Here is a 15,009-nt window from a genome sequence, read left to right as displayed (position 1 = left end):
TCGGGGTGAGAGATCCTATCACCACCACAGGGGACAGAAGACCCAGTGACCCGATAGCTCAGCGACAGCCTGATGCAAGCCCTCCCCCTGTGTCCCTTGACTACTGCAAACAGATTCCTGTGGGGGATATGGGCGCACTGTCTTCCTCTGGGTGGCCGTGGGTGGGTGGTGAGGAGGAGCCATGTCATATTTCGATCATCTTCCCGGTTTTATGAGAACTGGGGAGGTGGAAGACCCAACATTTCACGACAAAGACCCTCCCTTTAGTAGAATGACCTTGACTTTGAGACCACACCTTCGGAGTTCTCTTCCTGGTCCTGGCGGCTCCAACCTTCCCCTCTCCTGGCTTTTCTAGGCTTAAGACGCAGTGCACGCCTCCTTCTGAGGGTTGCATTTCTTTTCCCTTAACCATGTTAATCTACAGTCTGATTACAGGTAGACTGGGTGGTGTCTTTCTTTTGACTTTGCATATCTTTAAAATCTAATGGATTTTGTGGATCATCTCGGGGGCGGGGGTGTTCCCTGGATTGTAATCTTACTCTACTGGTTGTGACGCATGCAGCCGACTTCATCACAGCCTTTACAATGAGTAAATGTACACGTGGCTTCTTGGAGCAATGTTAAAGTGCCCAAATTAATTTGGCATATTTGTAGAGCGGATGAAGCAGTTTTGTGAGCCTCTAGTGAATGCTAATGACCTGGCCGGAGGAATATTTGAAGGCACAACAGGGATTTCTCCTTAGTGGAAGGAGCCTCTCTTTTAAACAACAGAACAATCCCTGGAAGAGCGAGGATGAAGTCCCAGCCTGCCCCCTAGATAATCACTCTGAGCTCCAGTTGCCGTCACTGACCGTGTGTCTAACAGTCACCACCTTGCTTGGCTGTTGGGAGCCTTAAAACCAGACCTGGGGTCTGGCTTACCCCACCCCATAGCCAGGGCTAAAGATGGGGCTAAAGATGTAATGGGGGAAAGGGAACAGCAGCAGCCTGGGATTTGTTCTGGTGGTCAGCAGGCAGAGGATGTTGTATGCACAACATGTAGAGAGTCATGCATGAGTGGGTGGGGCTGGGAGGGGGTCCTCACCCCCCGCAATCTGCTTGGGCTTACACGTGACCAAGGCCAGCACTGAGAGGAAACGGGGAGAGCCCAGGTACCATCGAATCTGAGCCAGCTGTATTGTGGGTTCTGGTTGGATTTCTGAAACACTTGATCTCGGCGAGGGGACTCTCTGCTCTGTGGCTCAGCTGTAAGTGGGGAGAAGATGCTGGGCCCGGTGCCTTCTCACAGCTGTGCGATGCCTGCGCCACGGGAAGGTGGGGACAACCACGGCTCTGCTTGCCTGTCTTCAAGTCTGCGCAGCGGGAGCCGGTGAACCCCGCCACAGCTGCCAGCCCAGGCCGTGTTAGAAATTCCTGGGGATTGTGCAAACTCTGAGCGGCTTAGCTGAGGTGGACATCAGCGTCCTGGCTGAGCGCTCTCTGGTTTTCCAGCTGTTGTGCCCCGACAAGGGCCAGGCTGGAGAAATGAGGTGAGGGTCATGTCCCAAAAGCGAGTGCCTGGTTGTGGGTGAGTGGTTCACAGACCTACTTGCTCATCTGTGCCACAGCTGTCCAGCTGTTGCACATACTCCGACCAAGGAGGAAGAAAAGGTTAAGGACTAAGGACTGCTTGAAACAGATAGATTTAAAGGAACACCGAGTTTTCTTTCGTTTGTGGTTTGTTGTCAGGGCTGGGGCCTGTTCTGTGCTGCCAGCAGGAATCAGGAATTGAGAAATGAGAACAAGTGTTCTTTCTACCCTATAATAAAGGACCTGACTTGGCAAAAACAACAGAAAGTCTACTTTTTGCACTATGGAGAATCTTCCCAACTTGAGTGGAGCCCTCAGCGATGGAGGAGGGGTGGGAGGGGCTGTGGAAGCCCTGTGCTGAGTTAGCATTTCTCTGTCGTGGTGTTGCTCAGCCATGGGGCAGAGATAGAATCTGCACTTTATGTCTAAACAACACTTCAGGTTTTCTTCCCTGGCGCTCTTAAAAATTTAGAGGAAATCTCCCACGTGTGCTTCAGGTTTGCTATTTGACAGCCTTTGGGGCTTTTAAGAGAAAATCCAGCCTATTTGCATAGTTAGTGTGAAGCCCCCCACTCCGTGTTGCTTGATTCTTTATTGCAGTGGGCTAACCCCAGTCTGTCCTCTCTTATTCCCTGTAACTGCTTTAGGACACACAGTCGGATTTCAGGTTAGACTCGAATACTTGCCAAGCCCCTTTCTGGCAGGTGTCGGTTGTGTGAACAAGGCACACAGTCCCTGCCTGCCTTAGCTTGTGTTCTAGTTAGGTTACAGTGGCCATCAGTATCTGTGTAATGGTGGGGTATTATGTCCTGTGGTGAGAGAAAGGCTGGAGCTGCCCTCTTCACCACAGTGACCGGCACAACGCTAGGCACCTACAGGGGCTCAGCAGCTGTTTCTAAGAACCAGTGATTGAACTGATGCATGTCTCGTGCTGAGGCTCCCTTCCACTGGGGACCCCTGCATCCCATATTGGAGTGCGTGGGATTTGAGCCCAGCTCTGCTTCCTGGTCATGTGTTACTCTGGGTGGCAGCAGATAATGCTATGGGATTCCCACAGCGGGAATCCTGGATTGAGGTCCCTGATCCTAGCTTCATCCTGTCTCAGCCCTGGCTCTGTGCATTTGGGGAGAGAACCAGTAAGCGGGAGATTGGTCTCTGTCTCTGCCTTCCTGTCTCTCTGCTTCTCACATAAATAAGATAAATTTGATTGCTTTAAAATCATAATGACCAATATAGGAAGTCTTTCTAAATTTCATGAACAATGCGTATTATGGAAAAGTGTGGATTTCAAATAAATTTTGCACAAAAATGAACAGCTTTTAATTCTTCTCTCCATGATCTTTTTAAAGTACCCCTGTAACATACCCTAAGTTCTCAGCGAGGAAAAATGATTCCTGAACATGTGTTGATGAGACCCTCTTTTGCATGAACCCATCTGAATTCAAATGCCAGTTTGCACAAACTGATAGTCACTTAATCTCTCCGAGCCTCAGTTTCCCCATCTGCGGGCAACAAGAGTAACAGTCCTTGCTTTAAGCTCTAAAGGAAGCAGTGGTGTAGAAAGGGTGGGTGTAAGACACCACTCACTACAAGAGCTTTGAGGAGTGCAAGATGCTTTTGTCTATATTTGTTGTCCTTCGATCTGGTTGAGAAGACAGGATACAAACAGGGTAAAAGTGAAGTAAGAACAACAAAGTTAAGCAATGATCAGAACAGTCGCGATGTCAGGTCAGTGGGCAGTGTGATGAGCTGCCAAGTCACATTGGCCACGCAGTAATGCTTTCATGGTTCAGGGCTTGAGTATGTCTGCTGGAGGGGTGCTGGCCGGCGCCTGATCCTTGCTTGTGGGTTCAAGACCCATTCATTCATTCAGCAAATACAAGGGGTCTTCAAAAATTCATGGAAAAATGCATGTTATAAAAAATCTATGCATGGATTAAAAAAACTTTTTTGCATAAAAACATCTTTTGATTCCATTTTCCATAGACTTTATAGAGTGCCCTCATAGTTATTGAGTCATCCGATGTGTCAGGTGCTGTGCTACCCTCTAGGGGCATAGAGAGGCGAGCAAACCGACGAGGACCCTGTCTCGGTGTGAACTGCATAGTATTTAATTGCTACCCGTGATGAGTGCTGTAAGGGAAAGCTTATGGGGGAAGCCATCTAACTTGGGGCGTGGAGGAAGCAGCCCTTAATCTGCCATCAGAAGAGTGGAATTCACAACAAGTACTTGGCAAAGTAAGAACACTGCTGGCCCATATTAAACAGCAACTTTTATTTCTATAATAAAAGCTGGAACACAATTTATAATTGTTTTACATCCGGGACATTAGGGAAAAGTCAGCTTTTAATGAACTTAGGCTTCTGCATGTGCTCATCTCTACCCCAACACACACAACCTGTAGCCCTGGTCTGGGAGAGCCCTCCATGATCAGTTGCTTGTCCAGCAAAGCAGGTGCGTGCTCAGACATTCTGGAAGAAATGAAGTCTGTAGTAAGTCTCATCAGAAAACAGAGCATTTCTCTTGCTAGATCACTTCTAAAATACGCTTGGTTTTTCAGAGTTGTTGTCTTAGCTCGCTCTTTGTTTGGGAGGCATACATCTTGGGCAGGTGCAGTGAGATAATACATGTGAAGTGCCATGCCAGGAGACACCAAGCAAGTGTGAGCTTTTGTAAAACAAACTGATTTGCTATTCCAAAGCCACTGTCGGCTTTTGAGTTATCTTTTGGTCTCTTGTCTTGTCTTAGGTATTTTCCATGCCAGGCTATTGGAATCATGTTAGACTCAGACGAGCTCTGAGATGAACTCTTGTGCTTGGTGCGCTGTCAGATTGTCCTTAGGAAGGACGGGAAGGACTGGCACATGACTGGAGTGACTGGACGTGGTTCTGGGACAGGAAGTGATCGCCGGGACAGCCACAGGAGGAAGTCCCTGTGGTTGAATGAGCACTTGGAGCAGGATTGAGGACATTCGTTCCTTAGGCGCATTTGTGCTGAGCCCAATCTTTGTTCTGGGCGCCATGCTGGGCCCTGCAGTTAGAGCTGCATCAGGCACCATGCATCCTTTCAGTCATCCTGGGTCTCCAGCTGTTTGCACTGTCAGTCGGAGCCTGCAGACACGAGCTAACCCCCGTGTACCTGTGTCCTTAGTGTCAGAACACAAGGACCGGAGTAGTTGTAACTGTCATCTCAAAGAATTCCTACCCAGAGGCTGTTGGTCAACCACTGTTGACCCTGGGATTCAAGGAAAGGGATTGGGCTTTTCTTGCAATAAGAGGGATTTGAGGCTGACCTAAGGAAGGACTCGGTGGTGCTGGTGTTGGAGCAGCTTGGGTCAATGCTCATGGTCTGCCCAGACAGGTTGTTTTGTTTCTCCAATGCTGACAGCGCCAGACCCTGTTTAGGAGCTGGGGGTACTGTGGTGAGGAAGAGGAAGGCCTTTCTCATCGAGCTCACACTCAGTGGGCCACACAGGCACTAAAGACTGATAGAAATTAATAGTATTGTGATTTCAGATAATATTAAGAGCAAGGCTGAAAAATAAGGGAAAGGAGAAAAAGTGCAGGGTTGGGGGGTGGTGAGAGGAGAGAGAGAGAGATTTTTCACCTGCTGGTTCACTCCCCAAATGGCTCCAACAGCCTTGGGCTGGGCCAGGCCGAAACCAGGAGCCCAGAACTCCATCCACATTTCCCACACGGATGGCAGGAACTCAGGTATTGAGCCATCACTGGCTGCCTCCTGGGGCATGTTAGCAGGGAGCTGTATTGGAAGCAGAATAATGGGATTCAGGACTGGAACCAGCACTGTGATCCAGCACTCCGATAGGAGATGGGTGTCTAAGCAGCGGCTTAACCTGCGCCACAATGCCTGTCCCTGGAGGGCTTTTTTTTTTTTTTTTTTTTTAAAGAAGTTACAGTGAGAGACAAATTTTCCACCCACTGGTTAATTCCGCAGATGACCGCAAATGTCCGGGCTGGGCTATGTCAAAGCCAGGAGCCAGGAGCTTCATCCAGGTTGGGTCTCCCACATGGGTGCAGGGGCTAAAAGCACTTGGGCCATCTTCCGCTGCTTTACCAGGAACATTAACAGGGAGCTGGATCAGAAGTGGAGCAGTCAGGAGCTAAACTGTTGCCCATACAGGTGGAGGCTTTACTCACTATGCCGGCTCTTTTAAAAGAAGTAGTCAGGGAAGACTTTTTGGAGGAAGTGACATTTGGGCAGAGACCTAAATCCAGGCAGGACAGGAGCTCTGGGAGAAAAGGGGAGAGAGAAGGATGGGAAAGGAAATTGCAGCTCTAGACGGGGTGGGGGTTGTGGGTGAGCTTCAGTGCTGAGACTGGGAGATGGATGAGCTGGCTGGTTGACGAGCAGCCAGGAGGCAGGTGGTGTGGCCAGGCCAGGCATTGAGTTAGAGAGGGGCAGGGAAGGAAGCAGAAAGGAACTCGGATTGCAGCCTCCGCGAGGGGGCTTTGGGTTTTATTCCAAGTGTGAGGAGAAGCTATTAAAAGAGATTTGAGAAAGAACGTAACATGAATAGATTTCTGCAGGAAGATTGATCTACTGGGGTGTGGATTGGGCAGCCACTTAAAGGCGGGAGCCTACCCCTGGTGGGAGTTAATTCAGGCCGGCCTGTCCCTGCAGGATCTGGGCTGGCTGGATTTTTCCCAGCTCAACAGCTGAAAGACAGCATCTATTTCTGTCTACTGTAGCATAGCCGTCTCTCTTCAGGAGTCGTAGGAATTCTGTATTTTCCTTTTGAATGGGGTCCTGCATGGAGATGGGTTTCTTTCTGAAGAGAACACTTGGCTGTGGTCATCTTCTGTCTTCTTAGTGCAGCCTTTGCAACTGACCCTTCCTCCTTTCCCACTTTCCCTTCTTCCTGTCTACTTCCTTTTCTCCCTCCCCTTTAAAAACAGTGCTTATTATTTTATTCGCTACCAGGATTCCTTATTCGAATGTTAATATAAAACTAAAATGTGGTGGAGGCGGGTGGGCGTTTGGCACAGTGGCTACAGGTGACACACCACTCAGCGCCCCTGCATCTGCAGCAGGTGACGGCTCTGTACCTGGATCCTTACCACCCACATCAGAGACCTGGACTGAGTTCTGGGTTCCTCGCTTAGGCCTTGCCCAGCCTTGGCTGTCACCAGCATTTGGGGGATTTGGGGGAGTGAACCAGCAGGTGAGATCTTTCTCTTCCTGTCTTTCAAATAAACTTGAAAAAAAAATTTTTTTTTACAATGAGATTATACCATCTTTGAATCTGTGAGCCTCAGACCGTACTGATCCCGTAGCAACCCTATTTTCTTCGTTATCTAAAAGTGTGACCCAAGCCCATGCTGATGCTTAGAAGCAGGTGGGTATCTCAGTCACAGTCACATTCGTGGGCAGCCTGGCCTAGTTGCCTGCAGTTCACTAACTGCCCACTTTTGTGCTCGGGAAATACGTATCCAAACCACAAGAGGGCAGCTCGTCCCGGGAAGCTCTGCATAGAAAAGTGCTGGCCCTGGACGTAGGCTAATGAGGGCAAAGACATCTGGGACTTTTCCAGCATGTTTCTTGCCTAAGGAAGCCTTTGTGCATTCTTAGCCAGTTTCTTGCATTCCAAGAGAGAGTGATTTGGGAAACTGAAGGTTTTAAGGCAAGTTCTTTGATGCCAGTCTGTTTCTCTGTGTAATATAACCCCTCTTCCCCCTTGGGTCTTCTTTCTCCCTTATCCACCCTCTGCGTTGGGCTCCAACTGACCTGTAATGCATCTCACACATTTTAAGTGTTGACTTTTAATAACTGCTGCATTTAGCACGGAACCCCTACCTTGGTTACAATAGAGAAATCTCCATCTTTCTGGAGAGTTCTCACGTGCCCCTTGACAGGCAGTCTCTCCTCCTCACAGGCACGGCGTCCCTTTGAATCTTTAATCCTTGAAAAATGTTCACCCTAGACGGGGTGTTTTATAACTTTAAAGTAATGGTTACTCATAGAAGGTTCTGGGAGAGCCCTACAGAAACACCAGGAAGTCCAGTCCGGCTCCAATCCCAGATAGTTCTGTAAGATTTGTCCCTGGGTAGCCGTGGTGGTTGTTGTAAGCTGGCTTGCATTGGCTGGGAGGGAGAGCTGTCATGATGTGCATAATCTCCAATTTCCCATTTGTTCAGGTTTATTTCTGCCTTGGTTAACATTTATTGCACGTAAGGACTTCTGTTAATTAACTCAGTGAATCTTCCCTACAAGGAAAGTGCTATTATTCCATATTTACGGTCAGGGGAGAATAGGAGGAAACTGAGGCACAGCCACCTGTAGCTTTGACTGTGAACAGATGATGCGAGGGCGTGTGCCTGGCGCAGCCTCCTCTGGAGCACCTGCCTGGAAGCCTGGCTCTGGCTCCCTGGGAGTCGTGGGTGACAGTTCAAGGAACTGGGTTCCTGCCACCCTCAAAGGACACTGAAATTGAGCTCCTGGCTTTGGCCCTGGCCCAGCCACACCTGTTGCAGGCATGTGGGGAGTGAACCAGCAGGTGGAATCTGTTATTCGTGTTCTCTCTCTCTTTCTGAATGAAATTAGATTCCTAATACGAAATGAAGACAAGTGAAATTAGAAGTTTCTTAAGAAAAGCATTTTCTCATCCATCGAAGTAGTCCCCAGGTTCACAAGCCGGCGATGCTCTTTCCCTACGCGATGTCCTTGCGCAGTGTCGCCCGTGGCCATGGCTGAATGCCCCCGTCCTGAATCCCACGTCTGTTTCCTGTTCCTGCCTTCAGCGCCCCCTGCCGGCCGTCCTCTGCGCGTGTTCAGGGTGATCTTTCGTACCTGCGGCTCTGGTAGCTTCGCCCTCTCGATGAGCCTTCTGGTCCCTTGCCTTGTTCGGTTGCATGTTCGCTGCCCACCCCCAGTTTGGCTGTGCCCATCCTCCCACAGTGCTGTGCTCGCTCGTGTCCCTGCATCCCTGGCTGCTGAGCGAGCTGTGACTTCTACAGGGCCTGGTGGCCCTGGTCTTCCTTCCCTAGGCACACTTCCCACCCTTGCCCCTGCTGCACAGACCTTCCGTCTGGCTTCCAGGGCCCCTCGCCTGTTACAGCCAGGGTCACGTTGTTTGCATCTTTCTCCAACTCTGCATCCCACAGGGTGGGCAGTAGCTTTGGCTTTTTCACTTTGCATTTCTAGCCTAGCTCAGTACCTGGGCTTTCTATCCACACTATGAAGGCAGAGGATGCATCCATTTCATCCACTGCTACTGTCGTAGTCCCTGGCGTAGGGTCTGGCCTGTGATAGGTGTTCAGTTAATGTTTGTTGACCGCGAGGCTGGTGCATGGTTTGATTTTTAATTTTTTTAATTTTTTTTTTTTTTTTTTTTTGACAGGCAGAGTGGACAGTGAGAGAGAGAGACAGAGAGAAAGGTCTTCCTTTGCCATTGGTTCACCCTCCAATGGCCGCCGCGGCCGGCGCGCTGCGGCCGGCGCACCGCGCTGATCCGATGGCAGGAGCCAGGAGCCAGGTGCTTTTCCTGGTCTCCCATGGGGTGCAGGGCCCAAGCACCTGGGCCATCCTCCACTGCACTCCCTGGCCACAGCAGAGAGCTGGCCTGGAAGAGGGGCAACCGGGACAGAATCCGGCGCCCCAACCGGGACTAGAACCCGGTGTGCCGGCACCGCTAGGCGGAGGATTAGCCTAGTGAGCTGCGGCGCCGGCCTGGTGCATGGTTTGAAATGTCAGACTGTAGTGGTGTCCACCAGCATAACTGAGCCATGGCTGTATCCTACGCGGCCTCACAGAACCGTAAAGTTTCGGAAGATGCCCTCCTGTGTCGCCCTCCTGGCGTTGTGGACTTAGCCTACTTCCCTTGTGTGTGACCGCCCGGCCCTGTGACAGAGGTGCGGGGTGTGGGGAAACAGGGCCTCGGGTTTATTGTTCCAGCTGCCGTTGCCACAGACGGGGTGGTTCCACCAGCAGAAGCACATTTCTTCCCAGTCGAGGCGGCTGCAAGTCCAAGATCCACGGCTCAGCAGGGCCAGTTTCTCCCGAGGGCGCTCCGCTTGCTTTCTCATTGCGTCCTTCCACGGCCACCCCTCGGTCTGTGTCGTCTGTGTCCTAATCTCTTGCATAAGGACACCAGCCACGTTGGACTAGGGCACACCCCCAGTGACCTCTTGCAAGACCCTGCCTCCAAACACAGCCACAGATTTGAGACACAGGAGGCTGGGACTTAGACAAATGAGGCATTTATCCCATCCCAGGCAGGGACAGGCGCTCTTAGGCCCAAGGGGCTCTTCCCTGGTCTGCTGCCTGTGTTACAACATGGCAGTAAAGGGGAGCCCAGGAGCCATCAGGGAGAGCATTCTGTTCACTGAGGCACCTGCTCCCACACCTGATCTCCACGCTGCTCATGTTGACCTTGGCCTTCATGTTTCTTCCACAGTTGACATTCAGTCAAAATTCTAGGTAGAGTTTCAGTGCTTTTCAGATTGGAAAGACACACTCTTTCCTTCTGTTCCTCCGAAACTGACGTGCGGACTACTGCTAGGTTTCTTTCCAAGGGTTCAGTGGGCAGTGGGGCTAAAAGCCATATGATGACATGGTGCCGCCTCCGTTTGCTGTAAGCAAACAGCCAGGTCTTTTATTGTGCTTGATATGGGTACTCGTGATACAGGTTGGTCCCAGAGGAGCAACTCAAACGCCAAGTTACTGTGGGTCAAAGTTCCTTCAAGTGCTGCACGTTAATCAAAAACTAAACCTTGGTTAATTTGGCCACTGAGCTGGGAAGAACTTTGGAACAAGTGATTACAGAGTTGGACTGCAGGACTCAGGCAAATCCAGTGCTTTCTTACCCAGGAGGAAGGTGATCTTTCTCTGGGAGGCGCTTGTCATCATGGTCCGAGTCATTCCTTTTTTTTTTTTTTTTTAAGATTTATTTATTTGAAAGGATTATAGAGAGCAATAGATACATACACACACACACACACACACAAACACGGAAACAGGGAGGGGGAGGGAGGGAGGGAGGGAGAGAGAGAGAGAGAGAGAGAGATCTTCTATTTCCGGTTCACTCCTCATATGGCTGCAATGACAGGGGCTACGCAAGGCCAAAGGCAGGAGCCCAGAACTCCCTCCCATGTGGGTGCAGGGCCCAAGCACTTGGGCCATCCTCCACTGCCTTCCTAGGCGCATAGCAGGGAGCTGGATGGAAAGTGGAGCTTGAACCAGTACCTATATGGGATGCTGGCATTGCAAATGGCAGCTTAACCCGCTGCATCCCCACTCAGCTCCGTCCTATTCATTCCTGGTAAGGTGGTATTGTAGTCGAATCTGCTGTGTGGAACTAAGCTAATCAAAAAAATACTTAATCATGAAGCTGAATGGGTAGGGAACACATTATCTAGATAGGGGCAGAAAAGCCAGCTCTTAAGGGCTTCCATAGTTGAAGGAACATCTCAAGCATGAGTCAAAATGTTTGAAACAGTTTTGCATGTTTGGCAATTTACCTCAAAACCCACAATTTAACGTACCTCTGCAGAAAGAATTTTAAATGAATAGGATAATCCTAGCTGTCTGTTGCTGAGCGTTTTCTCTGGCCACAAGGGTTTCATATCTGCTAGGCCCATGTGGGATGAGGATGGGCAAACCAAGTGAGATGCCGGAAATCACCCAGCCTAGCAAGCAGTGGGGCTGAGCGCTGAGTGCCGGGGACACCTGCGAGCTTCCTGTTCCTGTTTCTGTGCCCCTTTGTACAAGGGCACCTCACCAGGCTCGTGGACAATGGAATTAGGAGATAGTTTTGGTGCGAAAAAATCTGAAAGCCGTGCCTAGTTTTCCCCTCCTGTGCATTTTCCATGAACTTTTTGAAGACTCTGTGTATATTTCCTTCTCTCTGTATCAGAGTAAGATTTTTTTTCCATCGACTTCCCTTTAGCTTAAATGAAACTGGATAGCCTTGCAGACCTGGCAAAAGAGTATGACCTGTTTTCTCCACTGTGTGTGGGCTTGTGGGAGCTTCCTGTTCACATAGTTTTATAGCTTTCCTTGTAATTCCATGGACACACAGAGGTGTGGCATGATAGCAAAACTGTAATTTTTTTTAAAGATTTAGTTATTTATTTGAAAGTCAGAGTTACACAGAGAGAGAAGGAGAAACAGAGAAAGAGAGAGAGAGAGGGGTCTTCTTTCAGCTGGTTCACTCTCCAATTGGGTGGAGACTCCCACAGCCGGAGCTGCACTGATCCGAAGCCAGGAGCCAGGAGCTCCCTCTGGGTCTCCTATACAGGTGCAGGGATCCAAGGACTTGGGCCATCTTCCACTGCCTTCCCAGGCCATAGCAGAGAGCTGGATCAGAAGAGGAGCAGCCGGGACTTGAAATGGCATCCATATGGGATGCCGGCACGGCGGGCGGCAGCTTTACCGCTATGCCACAGCACCAGCCCCCAAAACTGTATTTTTTCTGTGTATCCCTCTCTCCCCCTTTCCACCCCACGCCCTGTGAGCTGCGCATTCTCCTTCTTTGGGTCAGTAATGTTGCCTTTTCCATTTCGCTGTTCAGGTAACGGAGGCGTTAGAGGGACACCTTACACCAGGCCACCCAGCAGAGAGCAGCCACTGCCTGGCCCACTGAGGAGGTTCGGTGAGTTGAGACTGCGTCTTTCTCTTCAGAACGTTCAAATGAGCGTGATCCAGGGTGGGGGCAGTAGAGGAACATTCCACAGTGACATCCAAGTGCTACCCCTCCTCCCACCCCACGTTTAAACACGTCCACTGTTGTTTTTGTGTGTGCTTCATTTCCACGCTAGAGTACCCTGTAGGTCTGTAGAAAGAGAGACAGAGAGAAAGATCTTCCTTCCGTTGGTTCACCCTCCAATGACCGCTACGGCTGGTGTGCTGCACCAATCCGAAGCCAGGAGCCAGGTGCCTCCTTCTGGTCTCCCACGCAGGTGCAGGGCCCAAGCACTTGGGCCATCTTCCACTGCCGACTGGCCAGTATTACAACCCTTCCTCTGGGTTTTCAGAGTCTAATTGCCTTTTTTTTTAAAGAGTGGAATTTTCTTTTAAAGATTTATTTATTTGAGAGAGAGAGAAAGAGAGCGAGAGAGAGAACATACTTCCTCTGTTGGTTCACTCCCCAAATGGCCACAATGGCCAGGGCTGGGCCAGGCTGAAGCCAGGAGCCAGGAGCTTTGTGCTGGTTTCCCACCCGGATACAGGGGCCCAAACACATGTGCCATCTTCTGCTGCATTCGCAGGTGCATTGGCAGGGAGCTGTATCAGAAGTGGAGCAGCCGGGACTCCATCTAGGGCCCATCCAGAATGCTGGCCTCACAGATGGTGGCTTAGCGTGCTATGCCATGCCAGCCCCTACACAGACACTAAGATTTGCAAAAGCACCATGGGTGACAGTAGACCAATGCCCAAGTCAGGCAGCAGGCAGGGCTGTGTGCTATGTGCTAGGTATTTAAGACGTTTTCACAACCTTAAATAGTACTGTTGTAAACATTAATGTAAATATTTAATGTAGACATTAAATAATAAGAGTAACAAGTGGCCTGATGAAAAAGTGTAAGTAGTTAAAGGAGTTTAAGGCAAGAGGGCCTAACACGATTTTGCTGAGAGGGTAACGGTCGGAAAATGTCTTGGAATTTCAGTGCTGTTTAACTGAGAGCTGGACAATGAATGGTTTACTTGGTCGGGGGGTGGAGGCAGGTGGAGCAACTGTACAAAGCAGCCTGGGCCCGGGGCCCAACGTGGAGAGTAAAGGTTGGGTTCAGGTTGGGTTCAAGGCATAGCCTGGACCCCCCCACCCCAACCCCCACCCAAAGGAGAGGTAGGGAGAGGGTGGCTTCAGATAAATAGGCATCTCTTGTAGAATTAAGACTTAGCCACATTTTTTGAAGAATCCTTAAAACCCCTCAAAGAGATTGCTTACAAACTGATGATCTGATTTTTTTGTTTTTGTTTTTGTGGTTCAGACAGAAATCCCTCAGATCCCAAGTCCTGCTTTCCTGCTAATCCTTTGAATCCTCCCCAAATGTCTGCTCTTCCGTTCCCTCCCCTGCCTTCCGCAGGGAGGCGGTCAGCTTAGAGTCCAGCTTGTTTTGCCCAACAGATGTGTCCACTTCTCCTCCTTTGATGGCACCAGGGAGAGGTGATTGTTGGCATAGGCGGTGTATGGTTCTTCCAAAATAGGTGGTTTAAATAGAAACCAACAGAGGCTGGCTGCTTGAGCTAGCTGTGCGACCCTGATTTGGATTTGGGGCCATTGTGAGAATCTCAGGTTTTAAAGCTTAGTGCTCTGTGCTGATGCTGTCTATACTGTTGAGCTGGGGCGCTTGGGCCACTGACAAAATTGATAGATTCAGAAATGCATACATGTACAAGATATCTTCCAAAAATTCATGGACAATGCATAGTATGAAAAAACTGCAGATTCCATTTTTTTTTCCCACCAAAATAAACTTCTTAATTCCATTTTGCATGAACTTTTTGAAGTACCCTACCCATCCCCCAACGCATACACACATCCCACTAGGAATGCTGTTTCCACCCAATTGGCCATCTCAAGCTTACTGGTTTCCTAGTCATGAGTGAATTTGATGGGGTCATTTTCTGAAAAGTCTCTTGAATTTAGGGGTGATCATAACTAGACAAACCCTTTTCACAGGCCTATGTATGTATAATTTAATTTTTTTTGCCTCAGTCTAAGATGAGATTGGTCACTTTTCTCTTTATCAAAGGAAAGACATTTTCTGGCCATGACCAGTAAAAAGAAATTTGAGCTTTTAGTATGGACCTTAGGGCACCTCTTTGGCCACCCCTCTAACACAGTTGACATCCGGGTCATTACCTGATTTTCCTGAAGCCATCAGAAGTGTGTGTTCCCCTGTGACCGTGTGGGCACTGGAAGGCAGGTGGTAGAAATCTCTTGGAAATGTGAAGGGGAAAAGTCAGAGTTCCCTGCGCCCTTGGGGACTTTGAGTAAAACAACATTCGGAGTCTTACTAACCATAGCCTAGATTTCCATTCTAATGAGCTGACACATTGAAAGCTGGCTATCGTTTAACCTACAAGTTGAAAATGGGTTGAATTGGAGCTCATTCAGTGAGTTCACAGATCTCTTAGAAAGAAATTTTTCTTTTTTTTTCTTTTTTTCTCTTTTTTTTTAGTGCAAAATGTTTTGACTTTTATTTAATGAATATAAATTTCCAAAGTACAGAATATTGATTACAATGACTTCCCCCCCCATAACGTCCCTCCAACCCGCAACCCTCCCCTTATCCACTCCCTCTCCCCTTCCATTCATGTCAAGATTCATTTTCGATTCTCTTTATATACAGAAGATCAGTTTAGCATATATTAAGTCAAGATTTCAACAGTTTGCTCCCACACAGAAACATAAAGTGAAAAATACTGTTTGAGTACTAGTTATAGCATTAAATCTCAATGTACAGCACACTAAGGAC

The 15,009-nt window shown here is 49.2% G+C and overlaps 1 protein-coding gene across 9 annotated transcripts in view; it reads left to right on the top strand.

Annotated features, from left to right (window-relative positions):
- The window catches only part of RBM47 (RNA binding motif protein 47), a 171,106-nt gene that overhangs the window by 61,766 nt on the left and 94,331 nt on the right, over positions 1–15,009 (top strand). For all 9 annotated transcript variants that reach the window (XM_089327098.1, XM_089327099.1, XM_070068133.2 and 6 more), the window contains one exon: positions 12,099–12,179. The gene's annotated coding sequence lies outside the window, so the exon portion shown is untranslated. The remainder of the gene's footprint in view (positions 1–12,098; positions 12,180–15,009) is intronic.

The sequence above is a fragment of the Oryctolagus cuniculus genome, chromosome 2 (assembly GCF_051225735.1).
Source record: "Oryctolagus cuniculus isolate XC-2025 breed Fujian yellow rabbit chromosome 2, ASM5122573v1, whole genome shotgun sequence".
NCBI lineage: Eukaryota > Metazoa > Chordata > Mammalia > Lagomorpha > Leporidae > Oryctolagus > Oryctolagus cuniculus.
This window is presented reverse-complemented; position numbering and strand designations above follow the sequence as displayed.